A 16197-nucleotide genomic window follows, 5' to 3' on the forward strand; every position below is an offset into this window, starting at 1 on the left:
ATGGCGGAAGAGTTCTAATCGCTTTTCTCTTTACTTGCAGGGTACCTGAGTCGGGTGAAAAGTGCGCGTGAAATGATGGAAAGCTGGTTCGTGCTCCAAGCGGTGCACGAGGTAAGTTTTACAGTTCTGCCTTAAAGCGCGCTGTGCAGAGATTTGCAGGCGCTTGAAACTCACTGTCAACTAACTGCTTTCTCTCTCTTCTTCTTGTTGCAGGACTGGATCTGATGATGCGAGCGCTGACTCCGGCCGCAGGAAGAAGCCGGATCGGGAAACTGAAGACTGAAGACCAAGCGGCGGTAAGCATGTGCTGTCAAGCTTACAGGAAGCACACGAAGCACGGGCTGATCTCCGGGCGTGGCTTTTAAAGGCAGTCACGCCCAAACACTAGAATGCACTGTAGCTTCCAGGATGTTCCACAATGTCCATATTGGAGTGGCAGGAAGTGATGTAAAACCAGGAAACAAGTGTGCAACTTCCTGTGTGATGGGAGTGTTAGTTCTGAGTAACTGATGTGAGTGTTTTGAATGCCAAGCCTTTACCCGCTTGGCCCCTACCTCACTTTCCCACCTGTCTCCATTTGCCAGAGCTAAAGGGGGAAAAGGTTTATATGGGACCACGAGGTTAGTAATCATGACAAAATGAGATATTGGAACAAACAGGCCCTTGTAACATTTCCCAACCTGACCGAATATTAAAAACCCAGGCATATCAGGTGAATCTATTAAAAGAAGGGAAGGAAAATCCCACATAGTCTACTGCCACTATTCTGTCCTGTCTGTTGCCTGAAGCCTCTGATAACAAGGTCCTGATTCCACCCGAACTCAGTAATAACCAAAAGCAAGATCTCTTTGACCTTGTACTTCAGTTGCTGATGTATTTAGAGAGGAACCATGGAGAGTGAAGGATATCTCCCATTATATCTGCATTCCAGAAGGCAAAGTGGTACATTTGAAACCATATAGATTACCGGAATCTAGAGAGGCAACTATCATTCGGGAAGTCAATCAAATGCTCGAGGCCAATATTATCGATCCATCTACTAGCCCCTGGTCTTCCCCCATCGTGTTGGTGGCAAAACCTCCTGGGAGCTGGAGGTTTTGTACTGATTTTAGAAAAAGTTAATTCCATCCCTGCTATTGATGCGTACCCGATGCCTCGCATTGATGACTCGCATTGATGACTTAATTGATCGACAGGGTAACGCTGTCTATCTCTCTACCATAAACGTTACAAAAGGCTATTGACCGGTTCCGTTATACAGTCCTGACAAGGAAAAAACTCCCTTTGCAACACCCATAGGTCTGTTCAGTTTAAAGTCCTCCTGTTCGGGTTACATGGGGCCGCCGCCACATTCCAACGGTTAATGGACAAAATATTACAACTACACTAGCGTTTTGTGCAGCATAGCAAAACCTCGGAAGATCAGGTCTATCATCTCTACACAGTCATGAGAATGCGTAGAAAGGCAGGCTTAACAGCAAATCCGAGAAAATGTAAATTGGCTCAGTCAGCAGTTAGATATCTAGGATTGTTTGTGGGTAATGGGTCTGTACAACTCCCAACAGGAAAGGGTTAAAGCAATACTTAACACCCCCACACCAAGAACAAAGAAAGACCTTAGAGCCTTTTTAGGTTTGATTGCTTACTATCGCTGATTCATCCCCAAATCTCTCATGACTGCCAAACTTACAGATAAACTGAAAAATGCTGAGCCCCAAAAGATCACGTGGGATGAGGATGGAACAACGTTGCTATACCACTTGTGAGAAACCTGGGGGTATTCTCACTCCTCACTCTGTATCCCCTTCTCAGATGGCTGGGGAACGGCCATCGCTTTTGGATCCTGACCCTAGGGGTGGAGAAGCGAATGATGGATCACCTGGGTGGACGCTCCTTTGGGATTGGGAGTGGGGTGCAAACAGGTGAGACATGGTATCCCCCTAAACCTATTGACAACCATCCTACCCCTTCCCTGTCCTTTATAGGGTACTGTAAAACCTCTCCCCTCATTTGACCTCTGAAAGTATTGAGACAAGGAATAGGCGACTAAGAGTAATGAACACTAATACTTTATTTCACCACTCTGGTACTGGGAAGAAGAAGATGCTTCCTGAGTGGATTGAAAGTCAGACATGTCCCTTACTATTTGCAGGCAAGCCCAATGGTGAATCCACACCTGCAACCTCCTAAGTGGTTGCAGGTGTATAAAGGGAGACCAGTGGAACAACAGAGAGAGCAACAGGGAGACCTGTGTGGAGAGACCGCAGGGAACGCGTATCGGCCACAGGTGTAGGAGCCTCTGTTACCTAAAGAAAGCAGGTGGGGCAGTGAGCAAGGAAGAGAGAGAGGACGCTGTATGTGTCTTGGAGCAGAGCTGCCTGCGTGTGCTGTGAAGGGCCCGGAATGCAAGCAGGGCTCACCGAGAACAGCCCACTCTGCTAGGGAGCAGAAGAGAAATCGCGCAGCTGCTGGAGGATGGACACTGAGGACTAGTGAGAGGAAAGAGAGGTCAATCCAGAACCAGGGCACTCCTAGGGTCTACGCATAAATGCCAAAGTGCCGTATGGCGCTGATTTACAAATTTAATGAAGCTTATTAAATTTTTATTTTTTTTTATTTTTAAAATATATTTTTATTTTATCTCAACCAAACAACATTAAAACAAAACATAAATAAAACACATCAACAACAAAACCTAACAAACAAAAAATAAGGCACTGCAATCCCCATGCCTCCCCCCTATGAGCCTGTAGAGTGTCCGCCTTCAGTGTCCGTTCCGTGCGGTGGGGCCTCATCGCTCACAAGTCCAGCCGAGGCCGATCCCGCACCAAACAGCTCAGTTAACAATAAGTTCCATGCCGTGAGGGAGCCTATTTCTTCCTCATCCCCTGCCATACTTCCATCTTGCCACACTGTCGTTTCGGCATCTGCCCATTTTTGGAGATCGCGCCACCAGACCTCCACTCGCGGCTTATGACATTTCTTCCACCCCATGGCTATCCTACGTTTGGCAAGCACATAGGCCAGATCTTTAAGTTTCTCAACATGTCGAAGCTTACGCGCCCTGGGATACCCTCCCAGCAGACAAGCCCAAGCCGAATCCACCCTAAGCGTGATGCCCCTCCCTGCCAGCCTCTGCGCCACTTCACCCCAGTAGGTTGCAATCACTGGGCACGCCCAGAACATGTGTATCATGTCCGCATTCTCTTTGTTACACTTGGGGCACGCCGGGCGCCCACTATCCAGAAATTTGGAAATTCAAAGGGGGGTCATATATGCCCTGTGCGTAATATAGAGCTGTATCTGCTTGAACCTGGCGTTCCTCGATACCTTTTTATGGTACCCCAGGGCGCGCTCCCACATCCCATCCGACATCGGGGCCCCCATCTCCGCTTCCCACTCCAGTCTCAGGTGCCCCAAATCCTTCCCAACCTTTGTCATCAACATCTCGTACAACCTAGAGACCTCGTGCCCACCCTCTGATGCGTCGTACATTGTTTCCAGCGTGGCATCCGGTTCATCGGCCAAAGTAGTTTCGGGCCACCTGCTCCGGACCTCCCGGACCACCCTATGATATGTTACATATTGACCCCTGTGTAGTCCCGACCCTGCCTCCAGTTCATCGAACTCCATCAGAGTCCCATCCTGCCAGATGTCGCCCATAGTGATCAACCCCACTGACTCCCAATATGTCCGGATAATAGCTCTCAGCTGCCCGTCTTCCTTTGCCAGGGCGACCAGAGGTAACTGCGGCATACACGGCAAGGGGTCACCCATCATCCGACAAGCACGCCGCCATATGTTCCCACCAAGGGCTAGCATTTTAGGACGCTCTCTCATCCATGAACCAGTCACCCAGATCACCTCCCGCAAATAGAAGGGGGAACAGTCTCTTCCCAGCAGCCTGTGTTCGGAGGTCTCTTCATCTGAGAGCCACCTGGCCACGTATTGCAGTTGCGCCGCAATATAATAGGCCTCAAAGTTTGGCAGCTTCACGCCACCTTTCTCGTAAGAGTTCTGCAATTTCCATAATGCGACCCTGTTGCGCGTGCCGTGCCACAGGAAATTCCTACACACGCTATGTAACTTAGCGAAAAACTTCCTAGGTATCATATACGGGATGTTATTAAAGTAATGCAGGAGCCTGGGCAGCACCACCATTTTAAGCATAGCTCCACGACCCATCATCGCTAAAGGCAATCTTTCCCAGAACCTCATGCACTTCTCAATCTTTCCCACAGCTAGCTCAGTATTATGCCTGTGTTCTTCCTCGGTCGTGTGATACACGTCAATGCCCAGGTACCTGAAGGAGCTCGTCGCCCACGGGATCCGCAGCACTGGCAACCTATCCACCGGTATCCCCACATAACTGCCTAGCGGGAATAGTGCGGATTTCTGAGGGTTGACCGCTATGCCAGACAACCAGGCGTACCTCTCCAATACCTCCAAGATATACTGCAAATTCTCTTCCGGATGTTTCAGGTATAACAGCATATCGTCTGCATACAGGGATATAAGATGGCACTCCCCTCCCACCTCTATACCCACCGGGTCATACTGCTGCCGGAGGTAGATTGCCAAGGGTTCGAGGGCCAGTATGTACAACATTGGGGACCAAGGACACCCTTGCCTGGTGCCTCTGCCTAACTGCCATCTATCTGACACCACTGCGCCTGTATGGACCCTAGCCAGAGGCGCACTATATAATAGCTCGGCCCACCTCATGTAGCCTGGTCCCAGTCCAAACCGCCCCAAAGCCGCCAGCAGCCACGGCCATCGAACAGAGTCGAACGCTTTAACCGCGTCCAACGCCACTATCGCCATTTCGCTGTCCTCACTGCCTCCCCATTCCACCACCCTGTGAAGGCGTCTGTGATTGTAAGTAATATTCCTGTTCGGGACATAGCCCGTTTGGTCAGGATGGATGAGCTTGCCTATCACCCTCCGCATTCTGGCCGCCAGGACAGCTGTTAGGATCTTGCTGTCCTGGTTCAGCATCGACAGGGGCCGGTAGGAGCCACAATCATGTCCCGGTTTATTGGGTTTGGGGAGCGGTACTATAATCGCCTCCCTGAGTGATTCCGGCAACCGCCCCACCTCGAACGCTTCATTAAACATCTCCAGCATGGGCGGGAGCACCTCCTCTCCTTACGCTTTATAAAATTCACTGGGGAACCCATCCGCTCCTGGGGCCTTGCAAGTGGGTAGCTGCCGCACAATCTCCTGCAGCTCCTCCAGAGTGATCGGAGCATCCATCTCCTCTCTCTCTTCGTCACTTATCTTGGGCAGGCCTATGTCTTCAAGTACTACCTCTATCTCCTCCCGGCTTCCCCCCTCTCGATCCTCATATAATGCTTGATAATATTCCGCGAATGCTCCATTCACCCCTTCCTGGGTGTCCACCTCCACTCCCTTTTCAGTGATAACTGATCGGATCGGGGATCTTGGGGTCTCGCTCTTATACAGCCAAGCAAGAAGCCTGCCCGTCTTGTCTCCCCCGGCATGTAACCTCTCAATGTACTTCCTGTAATTCAGATTACAGAGCCTGTCCCAATGTTCTGCGCACCTCTGCTGCAGATTAATGACCTCCTCCGTGTCCGTCCCACCCTCCCCCAGCTCTTTCTCCAACTCAATCTCGGCTCTACGCAGATCTGCCAGGACTCCTCCCATTAATCCCTTGGATTTCACAATGGCAACCCCCCTCATTACAACCTTAGAGGCCTCCCACAAAGTACCAGCCGACTTGACACTGCCTGTGTTCGCCTCAAAGTAAGCAACTATCTCCTCCCTCACGTCCTCTCTAAAGACTGGATCCCTGAGCGCTTCCGCCCTAAGGCGCCATGTTGGAATTCGCGCACGTGGGGGACAAAGCTGCCAACGCATGACCAGGGGCGAGTGGTCCGAAAGGACTCTCGCCCTGTAGTCTATCTGGTCACACTCAGCGACAACGTCCGGAGTGGCGAAAAAGTAATCCAGCCTTGTGTGTAACTGGTGCGGGGCCGAGTAATGCGAATATTGCCTCACGCCAGGGTGTCTTGTCCTCCACACGTCTGCCAGGCCAAGGTCTACCAGCAGCGCCAGCAGTACCCTAGCCGCCGGGCTGGGCCTGTCCACCCTGTCATCCGACCTGTCCTCCTTGGGGTTTAGTACACAGTTAAAGTCCCCTCCCCAAATCACCGGACCCCCCATCCCTTCACCCAGTCTAGTGATCAGTGTCCTAAAGTATGTCGCCGTGTCACGGTTGGGAGCATAAGTATTTATAATACACACTACTTTATTTTCCACAAGCCCCCTTACCATGACCAGCCTCCCATCAGACTCCACAACTTCCCCAAGTAGCTTAAACGGGACATGTGGTGCAACCCAAATCAACACACCTCTAGCATAGGCAGAATATGTAGATCCAACTACTGTCCCTCTCCACTTTCTCCCCACCAGTTCCAGTTTGTCCCGTGTCAGATGTGTCTCCTGTAACAAGGCGATGTCTATCTTTTGCCTTTTCAGGTACAACATGACCTTGTTACGCTTAAGGTAGCTGTTAAGCCCCCTAACGTTCCACGTTAGTATCTTAAGGTCCCCCATGATGTATCAGTGACTTCCGTCTCTCTCCCAGGTCCACTCGCCTCCCCCCTCCCTCAAAGGCCCCCATTCCCAGTTTCTCACCCAGGCTCATATAAAAACTGACCCACCCCACCCCCCTAACCCAACCAACTGCCCAGCTCCATCCCTGGATCTCAGGCATCCCTGTGTTCGGTTCTCTCTGGAACCCAAGTAGAGAACCCGACAGGGTGTCACCCCCCACACAGTGACTAAACTAGACTCAACCTGGGTACAAAGAACAGCCCCCGGAGGCTCCCTTCCCGCACTTTCGTATCCGCGCACACGGACCATGTGTCAAAGTCCTAACGCATACACTACCAAACAAAGTCATACCGACTATATTCCAGTCCCAATGTTCATAGCCCAACCGGGCCCGCAGCGTCACTTATCTCTTCCCGTTCCATCCGCCGTCCGCCCATCTGGCTCCTGAGGACAGTTTGTGCATCGAGCCATTCCATGGCCTCCTCCGGAGTGTCAAAGAACAGCATCTTAGTCTTGAAGAAAACCTTCAATCTGGCCGGGTAAAGCAACATATACTTGTACCCTGCTGCCCGCAATCGCCTCTTGACCGCCCCAAAGTTCATGCGACTGCGCTGCACTTGCAAGGTATAATCGGGGTAAGCAGTAATGGTCGCCTCTCCTCGCCGTATGGTGCCCCCTTACGAAAGTGCTCAAGGATCCTTTCCCGATCCCGATAATTGAGGATCTTGGCGATCACAGGCCTAGGTGGGTTCCCCGGCGGTGGTCTTCTGCTCAAGGCCCTGTGCGCCCTCTCCACTGCAAACCCCTGCGACAGGGCTCCCCCAGTGATCTCCTGCAGCAGCAAGTTCTCAATAAACTCCGTGGGATTCTGGCCTTCAGCCCCCTCCGGCAGGCCCACGATGCGAACGTTGTTTCTCCGGGCACGTCCTTCCGCCTCTTCAGCCCTACTTTCCAAGTTGCCCACCCGCTGCACCAGGGCATGGATATCGCGCTTATGTGCAGCGCAGTCCGCCACAGTAGGGCCCATCTCCTTTTCCAAAGTTTCCGTGCGCTCAGCCAGGGCTCGCACATCCTGCCTCAGGAGGTTCACGTCCTCCTGCACCGCCCCAACCTGTAGTTCCAACGCAGTTTTCAATTCGGCCACAGCAAGTTGGAGCTTGGTCTCCCACGTCGCCTTCAGATCCGCGATCGCAGCGAGGACCTCCTGGTTCGCACCACTGGCGGCCATCTCCTTGGTCTGAGCCTTATCCTTGCTCCTGGCACCCTCCAGGCCGGGCGACGTCTTGGCGTATTCGTCGAGCGTGGGCTGTTTATTCTTCGCCCTCAGAAGCTTGTTCGACATTTCTCCAGTCAGGAGCGTCCCTCTGGCCGCGCTCCGGTCCAGGCCAGGGAGGCACTGTGCCCATACACCACGGCTCTGTTGAGAGTCCCAGCTCGCCCAGCAGTCTCAGGCACTGCTGTAATCCGGCGCTCCCCCCAGATGGGCAGGGTCGCGCTGCCCCCTTCGTACCGCTGAGAGGGTGCACGTATGTTGTGGTCCCAATCTACCGCTCCTTTGTCCCCTCGTCAAGCGGCGGCGGCCATTTTGTCGTCCGTCGAGGTCTCGCCACCAGTGCTTCATTCGGCTCTTAAGTATCCGTGCGCACTACGAACCCGTGTAAAAATGTGTCCTCGCGTGCAGCCGGACTTCATGTACACAGACTTCCAATCTTCGCCAAATCACAGCGGTCCTTGCGCGGTATCAGTCGGATTATGTACGGATCAGCGGGAGCTCCCGTACAGGCACGTCCTTTCACATGGCTTCCAAGCCACGCCCCCCAATGAAGCTTATTAAGTTAAACTACGTATATTGAATTCCAAACTGAATGAAAACTCGAAGAAGAGTTAAATTATGCATATTGAACACCGAAATGAATGAAACCTTGAAACAAAGCGAAACTGCACATCTTGAATATTGAAATGAATGAAACTTTATGGACAAAGCCAATAGTTGATGAAAACTAATAGGGAAAGTGCCCTTTTCAAAGCAAGCTACCTAAAAGAGCGCAAGTGTGAGAAAGTGCGACAGAAAGGTGGGGAATACATAAGACCACGTCAAAGGGAATTATGAATGAATACAGTGCTGCAAGGCCAAATTCTGGCAAAGAGGTGTGTGACACATAATGGCAAAGACAAGAGGCTGAAAAAGAGAAGCCAGGAGAGTGTGAACCTGTATATAAAGCAAAGAGGCCAACAAAGGGAAGCCAAGTGAAGATGAATTTGGACACTGGGGTAAATACAGAAGAACTTGTGTGAGCTGAAGAGCCTAGGTTTCTGGTTGCACGACCTATGATGGGTGGACGGTGATATCTGACAACTGCGCCAAGACCAGGAAGCCCTGAAGTGTGAAAGCCAAATACATTGTAAAATATACCAATAAGGAGCACTGCAAGTAAGCTGGTGATGCAAACCAGAAGGAGGGTCAAGTTGGCCGGGATTTGTGTTGACCTTTGAAAGACTGAAACAAATATCAGTTGTTGCATTGAAGTGTTGGGGAAGCGAACCCAGAGACCTGAGGATCTACAAACGCTGTCTTGATGACTGAGCCTCAAGACCCTTTTTTTTTAATTGTACTGATTGGAACTTTGGTGAAGGGAACCCCCGGGATTGTGCAGAACGGTATTGCCTTGAACTGGAGGAAGGTAATCTTGAGACTTTTGTGGAACATTCTTGAACTTGGGGAAGGATAGCTGAAAAAGAGGCTTAGAGCTGAGGAAGGTTCATACTTTGTGTTAAACACCATTTATTTGATTAGTGCCACCACTACACATTGTTTAGCTTCAGTTGTGAGGACAAGGATAGGGTTTGAACTCTTTGTCTCAGAATGTCCTTAGTTTCGTTCAGATAGGGAAAACCCACCTTAGCATAGGGCAAGTTAGGCACTCTACCATCCTAATATTTGATTTAATCAACCATTTTCTTTTGAACTTTGAATCTGTTGTCTGTGTCTTGCTTCATGATGCCTTCACAAATGGTGTCAGGTCTGGGATGCGGCTCAACTGATACAAGTTGGGGGACCCTAAGATTTGAAAAGCTAAGTGCCAGAGCATCAGAACGCTCAGTAACTACCAAGGGCTCTATTGGGTTTGACATCTGTGGTAGTAGGGATGAGACAATTCCTCCAGGCGAAAGAAGATTGATACCTACTGACTTGATAATAATGCCACCCCCTGATACATATGTCAGGCTAGCACCCAAATCAGGGCTGGCATGGAGGTTTGGAACGGATGTATTAGCAGGAGTAATAGAATCATACTTTAGAGGTGATGTTAAGGTATTACTACAAAATCACGGAAAGGACCCGTTCCAAATTCATCAAGGGGATAAAATCGCTCAAGGGGTGCTTGAAAAAAACAGTATTCCCTATGCTCAAGGAAAAGTCGAAGACAGAAAGTACAAATAGGGGAACTAGAGGCTTTGGAGAGGCTGATTAGATATCTAATGGTCCTCCGAACCTTGAACCCAGAAAAGTTAAAGAGGAAGAAACCGAGACACTTTCAGACTTAGCCTTTGCCCAATGAAACAACCCCTTGTTAGCTGAAGCATTTCTACAAGTGTAGTCGGAGCCAGAGGTTCGGGAGAAAGGTTTAACTTTTTACTTTTTGAAACATGGACTTCTTTATAGAGGAGACACCACTTCAGAGGGACTGGTAAAAACACAGTTGGTGGTCCCTAAAAGTCACAAGCAGGTGGTCCTATGCATAGCCCATTCACATCTGACGGGAGGACCTCTGGGTCAGTCCAAAACTCAGACAGATATAGCGAACAGATTCTACTGGTCCGGAATCCACACTGACATTAAAAATTGTATTCAATCATGCCCAATCGTCCCAAAAACTAGCACTCACATACCACCACCAGTTTCCTTAAATCTATTACCAATAATTGGGGTACAGTTTTCCTGGATTGGTATGGACACTGTGGGAACACTGGAAACTTCCAAATTGAGGAATACATACATTCTGGTTATTGTGGATTAAGCTATGCGATATCCCAAGGCTTTTCCCCTGAGGGCCAACACAACACAACAAATCCTGAAACACCTGCTCCCTTTCTTCTCTCGAGTAGGGTTTCTGAAGGGGATATTGATTGACCAGGGCTCTACTTTCATGAGCAAGCTTATGGGGGAAGTTAAAGAACTGTTGCACATCATCACCCTCAGAACATCTGTGTATCATCCCCAGACAGATGGCCTTGTGGAAAGACTTAATAAGACCTTCAAAACCATATTCTGAAAGTTATTTGAGCATAATGGTAAGAACTGGGATCCAATGTTAACCTGGGCCTTGTTTGCAGTGCAGAAGACCCCCCCACCCCCCCGGCCTCAACAGAATTTTCACAGTTTAAATTCCTTTATGGACAAGAACCACAGGATATCCTTGATATGTTAAGAGAAACATGGGAAGATAGGACTAGATTGAAAGAACACATGGCGCCTGTAAGATCTTTAGTCCAGACTTGCATAATTAAAGCATAGGAGCAACAAAAGACCTTTTATGATAAAAAGGTTTCTTTGAGGTCCTTTTCCGTAGACCAGAAGGTGCTGATACTATTGCCTACTTTTCAAAATAAACTAGTTTCTAGATGGCATGGGCCATACGAGATATTGGAACAAATGGGTCCTGTGGGAAACCTAAGGGTATTCTCACTTTTACTCTCTTCTCAGGTAGCCAGGGAAAGCACATCGCTTTTGGATCCTCATCCAGGGGGCCGAGAATCGAGGGAGGATCACCTGGGTGGAGGGTCCTTGGGGATTGGGAGTGGCGTGCCCTCAGGCAAGACATGGTATCCCCATTTCCCTGTTGAGGACCCGCCTAGCCCTCCCCCTGCCATTATGGGTTACTGCAATACAATTCCCCTAATTTCTCCACATTGTATCCCTGAAAGTACTGAGACGAAGAAGAGGCGACAAAGAGTAATGAACACTCAAGCTTTATTTCACCACTTTGGTACTGGAACAAGGAAGATGCCTGCAGAGTACTGTGAGGGTCAGGCATGTCCCTTTAACAATGGTCAGGCAGGTCTGAGGGTGAGTCCACACCTGCAACCAGTTGAAGGGTTACAGGTGTATAAAGAGAGGCCAGTAAAACAGGGGAGGAACAGGGAGGCCTGTGGGGAAGCTGCCATCAGGGGACCTGTGTTGTGAGGCGGCAGCTGGGGTGTGACCGGCAAGTAAGCCAGGATGCCGGCCAATGACCAGGCAGGCCTTTGGAATGCCACAGAAGTGGGAGCCTCCGTGCTGGGCTGCGTGTAGCAGGAACTGCGAGCGAGCAGGAAGAAGGGATGCTACCTACATCAATGTGGAGGAGACGTAGTAGGGGTACTCAGGCCCTTTCTAAATCCCGATTGTTGGTTCCCCAATCATTTTTTTTGTTATCCAAAAGTTTGTTTCTATTAACAATAATTGGACAAACAATTTAGAAGAAGTGTCCAGCATAGCCAGTCGCTGATAGTTCTGATGATTTTTCCTAGATCCTTTTTGAAAATAGGGATAAGTATCAAAGCCTTCCAGCTTCGATATTCCAAAAGACTCAGGAATCCGAGTTTCTGAGTGCATTATGTAATAAAAACCATTGGTATGTGATATAAGATCCCTTATAACTTTTTACATATTTTTATAAACTGGCTTTGCCTTACTGATTGCTTTCTGTTGTATCACTGGATGGTTATATTGTTTTCTAATTTGCGATGATTGGATCATATTGGGTGTTACTCCGAGTTTTAAGAACATCTTTTTTTGTAATATCTCTATCTGTTGTTAAGTTACAACAAGGGAATTTTAATATTTATCTATTTCCATTTTATTAGTCAAATTAAACTTTAAGAGATGTTTATTAAAATAAGCATTGAATTTATGCATGCTCTACTCAGACCATCTGATTCGATTTACAACATTATTCAAATTTTTCTAACCCATAAATTGTGATTTTTGTATATAGAAATGTTCTATTGTAAATTGTGGAACCATATGGTCACTCAGTGGAAGGCAAGATCAACATAATCCAGTCACGAGCTGATGGATCCATTAGTCCATGTGAACAGTGCTGAGCAAGAATCTCTATCAGTTATATACAATAGTAGCAGACAATATGTATTTATCAAAACTGTCCAAGGATCAAATATATGGACCACTTCATCAAACGCTGTTAAACATGATAGGAAGATCATTTATGTCTTCCTTGGTCAAGTTGTCAAATCTCGTTTAGGTGACCCAATATTATAAATAACGCTTTGATATTACCCTTCGTCCACTCTTGAAGGATTCTTGAAGGATTCTTTTTCGCTCTTTAATGATCGCTTCTGTCAATTAATCTCCTGGTGGGCATGCCGTTTAAAGTTTCAGGAACAAAAGGCAATGCTTTTTTAAAAATTAAGCATATGCGATAAGGTCTAGTTTATCAGCCACGCCCTCTTTTCTTTCAAACTGTGTGTATCAGTTTCTCTGCAGGTCCTGCATGGTATAGAAATGACCAGATTCAGGAGAATTTTTATATTTCGACTGTATCCCACATTTATGTAGTGTCACTCAACAGTACCAGAGACTGCATTCAAAATTTAATAAAGTCTGCTGTGAAAGGTATAGTAATGTTGGGTCCTCCCAAACTCGTCAGGTGCTGACCACAGACTGCTGACTGCAGGACACTCTCGACACTCCCACAGATGCCAGTGTCTGAGTAACTCCCTGAGCACCCCTAATTGGGCACTGCTTCAAAACTAAGCAGACTCACCATGCACCATACACAGGTTCATTTGCTAGTACATTTGCAGGTGCGGCAAGGCTGGCTGGCTGGGTTAGTCTGTCCTACAATTGGATCATATGAACAGATTTTATGCAGTGCTGGTGTCAACTGTGTCCTATGGGGTGCGGCTTGCACTCGTCACTTCTACCGCTGTAAGCACATGCACCTTCTGGTCAGCTGGCGCCCTCCTCTTCCTGCTGCCATCCTGTGGTCTTACTTGCTCCCCCTTTTCTAACCATGCTCAGTAAAGTTTTGTCGGGCTAAACAGTATACGCAGATCAAAGCCACTGACACAACAATAGAGCAACACAGCTACACAGCTCAATTCTCCGAGCTAGAATTCACGTCTGACTCAAGCCCCCAGGCCACGCTGGACAGGCCACACAGACAAAAGATCTGCCAATGGAACCAGTAGATCTTGCAGGTCGGAATTTTGAGGACTCAAGAGATGGAGTGGTGAGATATAAATAAACAGTGTATGCCCTCTTTATAATAGTTTTTACAGTGGCTGCAATGCGGGCTTACACAGATCTTACTGGTACGGCTGCAGGGAGGGTGACAGAATTCTGGGCTCCCACAACTCACCACGGCACAGCGCTGCAGACCACAGCACACCGCTCTCCGGGGTCCTCTGCAGCCTCAAGCCTCTGGCAGTCGATAGTAAGTCGATAGTAAGAAAAACACTAGAAGAAAGAACCTCCCTGCGTCAGGTCTGTGTCATAGTTGCCTGTGAGGGTGAGGAAGATCTGGTTATCGTCCGCGTAGTTGGTGTAGGAGATACCCAGTGCATCAAGGATGAGGAAAAGAGGGCGAGTAAAGAGGTTGTAGAGCATGGGAGAGAGGCAGGATCCTTGGGGTACTCCGCATAGGATGATGGTGGGTGAGGCGGTGGCCAGGTCAGAGAATACTTGCATGGTCCTGCCTTGCAAGAAGGAGGTGATCCATGACGTGGGGTCAGTGGAGAATTTAGCCATGGAGGAGAAGTGGTGGCATAGGACCTTGTGGTTTACGAGGTTGAATGCCACGGAGAGGTCGAGGAGTAAGAGTAGGGCTGGGTAACCTAAGTCTGTTTTTTTAGGTCCAGTAGGGCGGTTTCAGTCCCGTGCCTAGGGCGAAAACCAGATTGACATAGCCCTAGGAGCTTGTTTTCTTCGATTAAGTGTTGCACCTGCAGGTAGGCTGCTTTGTCCAGTATCTTGAGTAAGAATGGGCCAGTGGTGATGGGCCTGTAGTTGTTCGGAGAGGTGGGGTCAAGCGTGTTTTTTTTTAAGAGGGGCGGACAAAGGGTTCTGTCAGGCAGGAAGGGACTTTCCCTGTGGCAAACTAGGGCCATGACCACAAACTACATGACCACTGGGGCCATGCATTTCCGTATTTATATGTATTCTCTGTTGTAGAGCCTATCGAATGGTTGCCCTCGGGCGCAAATTATAGTATAAGATCTATGCTGCATCGCACTTATCAACTCGCTTGAACACGGCCAGTCACTTTATGTGGATAACTCCGAAGACCGCACAGCGTGCACAATGGTTTAATTAATTTGTTTAGTAATAAACTTAATTATTAGGTATTTATAATGCACCTATACAGAAGGTTGCAGGACAAGGATTACTTTGTAAGGAACTTATTTATGACGTATTGATAATGCAAACACCCCTTTCATTGTGAGCTGCTATTCCAGTTAATAGCGTGCGAAATGGGACGGCCTTATTTGTGGCAGCATTTGCCGCATGGTATGGCGGTTTGCTTTTGAACTTAGCAACGTTGGACATCAAATTTAAATAAAGGGGTGTTTGTATGGTGCATGGTATAGTTATATATTACTGGCAACTGCTATAGAGCATGCCGCCAGTTGTGGACATGAATGTAGAGCAGGTATTTCTTCTGCATTTGTATGCCGACTAGAAACCTGGCAAGCTTTATGGGGCGGCGGAGTGCGTAGTTAGCAGTAGCATTTCACCAAATCTGAGGTGATTTGTGTAACAAACCTGGAAAATGTGTTGGTTTATTGAGCCTCCAGCACGACATTGCGGAATGGGTTATAAAATAGGGGTCGCTGGGGACCGTGTTTTAAATGTGTGTACAAAAACAGTACGACGCGGTTGGGCAGGTTATAATTTATTAAATTATTGTGTATTTTTAAGGCGCATATACAGCATGATAATGTCTTCAAGTTACATCGCCTAGTCGGCTATTGGGGGATAGAATTTGTGTAGGGGGTTTCAGCAGATGCACCAGCCTAGGAAGGGGGCGCTAGAGGGGCAGCTGGCATAGCAGCCCGCCCCCCTGGATCTCCATTCCGTTGGACTCGCCTCCCCTCGCTGAGGGGGCAGAAGTGCGTGTCCCCCCTAGGGTCCGGCCGGAAACAGCCGGGCTTGGGGAGGCACTTAAATAGCCTGGGCTGAGAGGACCAGGTCTCGCTGGTCACGGCTGGGAATGGGGATGAGTCTGGTAGGGCACTGGCAATGGGGATGTCACATTTACGGATAGGGGTGTCATTGTAAGGGTGAGAAGGTCTAAGATGAATCGGGTGGGAAAAGGCAGCTCTATTACTTTATACTGGGCAACGGATCAGGACAGTTGCCCCACCTGGTTACTCTCTCAATACATATTGTCCAGGCCAGTGGGGTTAGGTACCTCCTGGTGCACACGAGGATTGGTCCCCTTTAACAATGTTTCAATTCTGCAGAGTGTTAGCAGCAGCGTTGAGGAAAGTGGGATGTCAGGAGGACGGTTGGTAGTCACACCGATAGACGTTCAGCATAGGGGCAGCAACAACAGCATTCCGGGCGGAAATGCCGGGGACAGACATAAAAAAGGTTGATATACTTGCAGA

The 16197-nt window shown here is 48.7% G+C and overlaps 1 protein-coding gene across 9 annotated transcripts in view; it reads left to right on the forward strand.

Annotated features, from left to right (window-relative positions):
- TKFC (triokinase and FMN cyclase) overlaps nt 1-16197 on the forward strand; it is a 1395923-nt gene that overhangs the window by 116343 nt on the left and 1263383 nt on the right. For 3 of the 9 annotated variants that reach the window (XM_069623835.1, XM_069623839.1, XM_069623840.1), the window contains exons 4-5: nt 41-111; nt 214-296. The exons of the other annotated variants lie outside the window; for them this stretch is intronic. The gene's annotated coding sequence lies outside the window, so the exon portion shown is untranslated. The remainder of the gene's footprint in view (nt 1-40; nt 112-213; nt 297-16197) is intronic. 9 annotated transcript variants of the gene reach the window in all.

Source organism: Ambystoma mexicanum, chromosome 11 (genome assembly GCF_040938575.1).
Source record: "Ambystoma mexicanum isolate Mex_15411 chromosome 11, UKY_AmexF1_1, whole genome shotgun sequence".
NCBI classification, from domain to species: Eukaryota; Metazoa; Chordata; class Amphibia; order Caudata; family Ambystomatidae; genus Ambystoma; species Ambystoma mexicanum.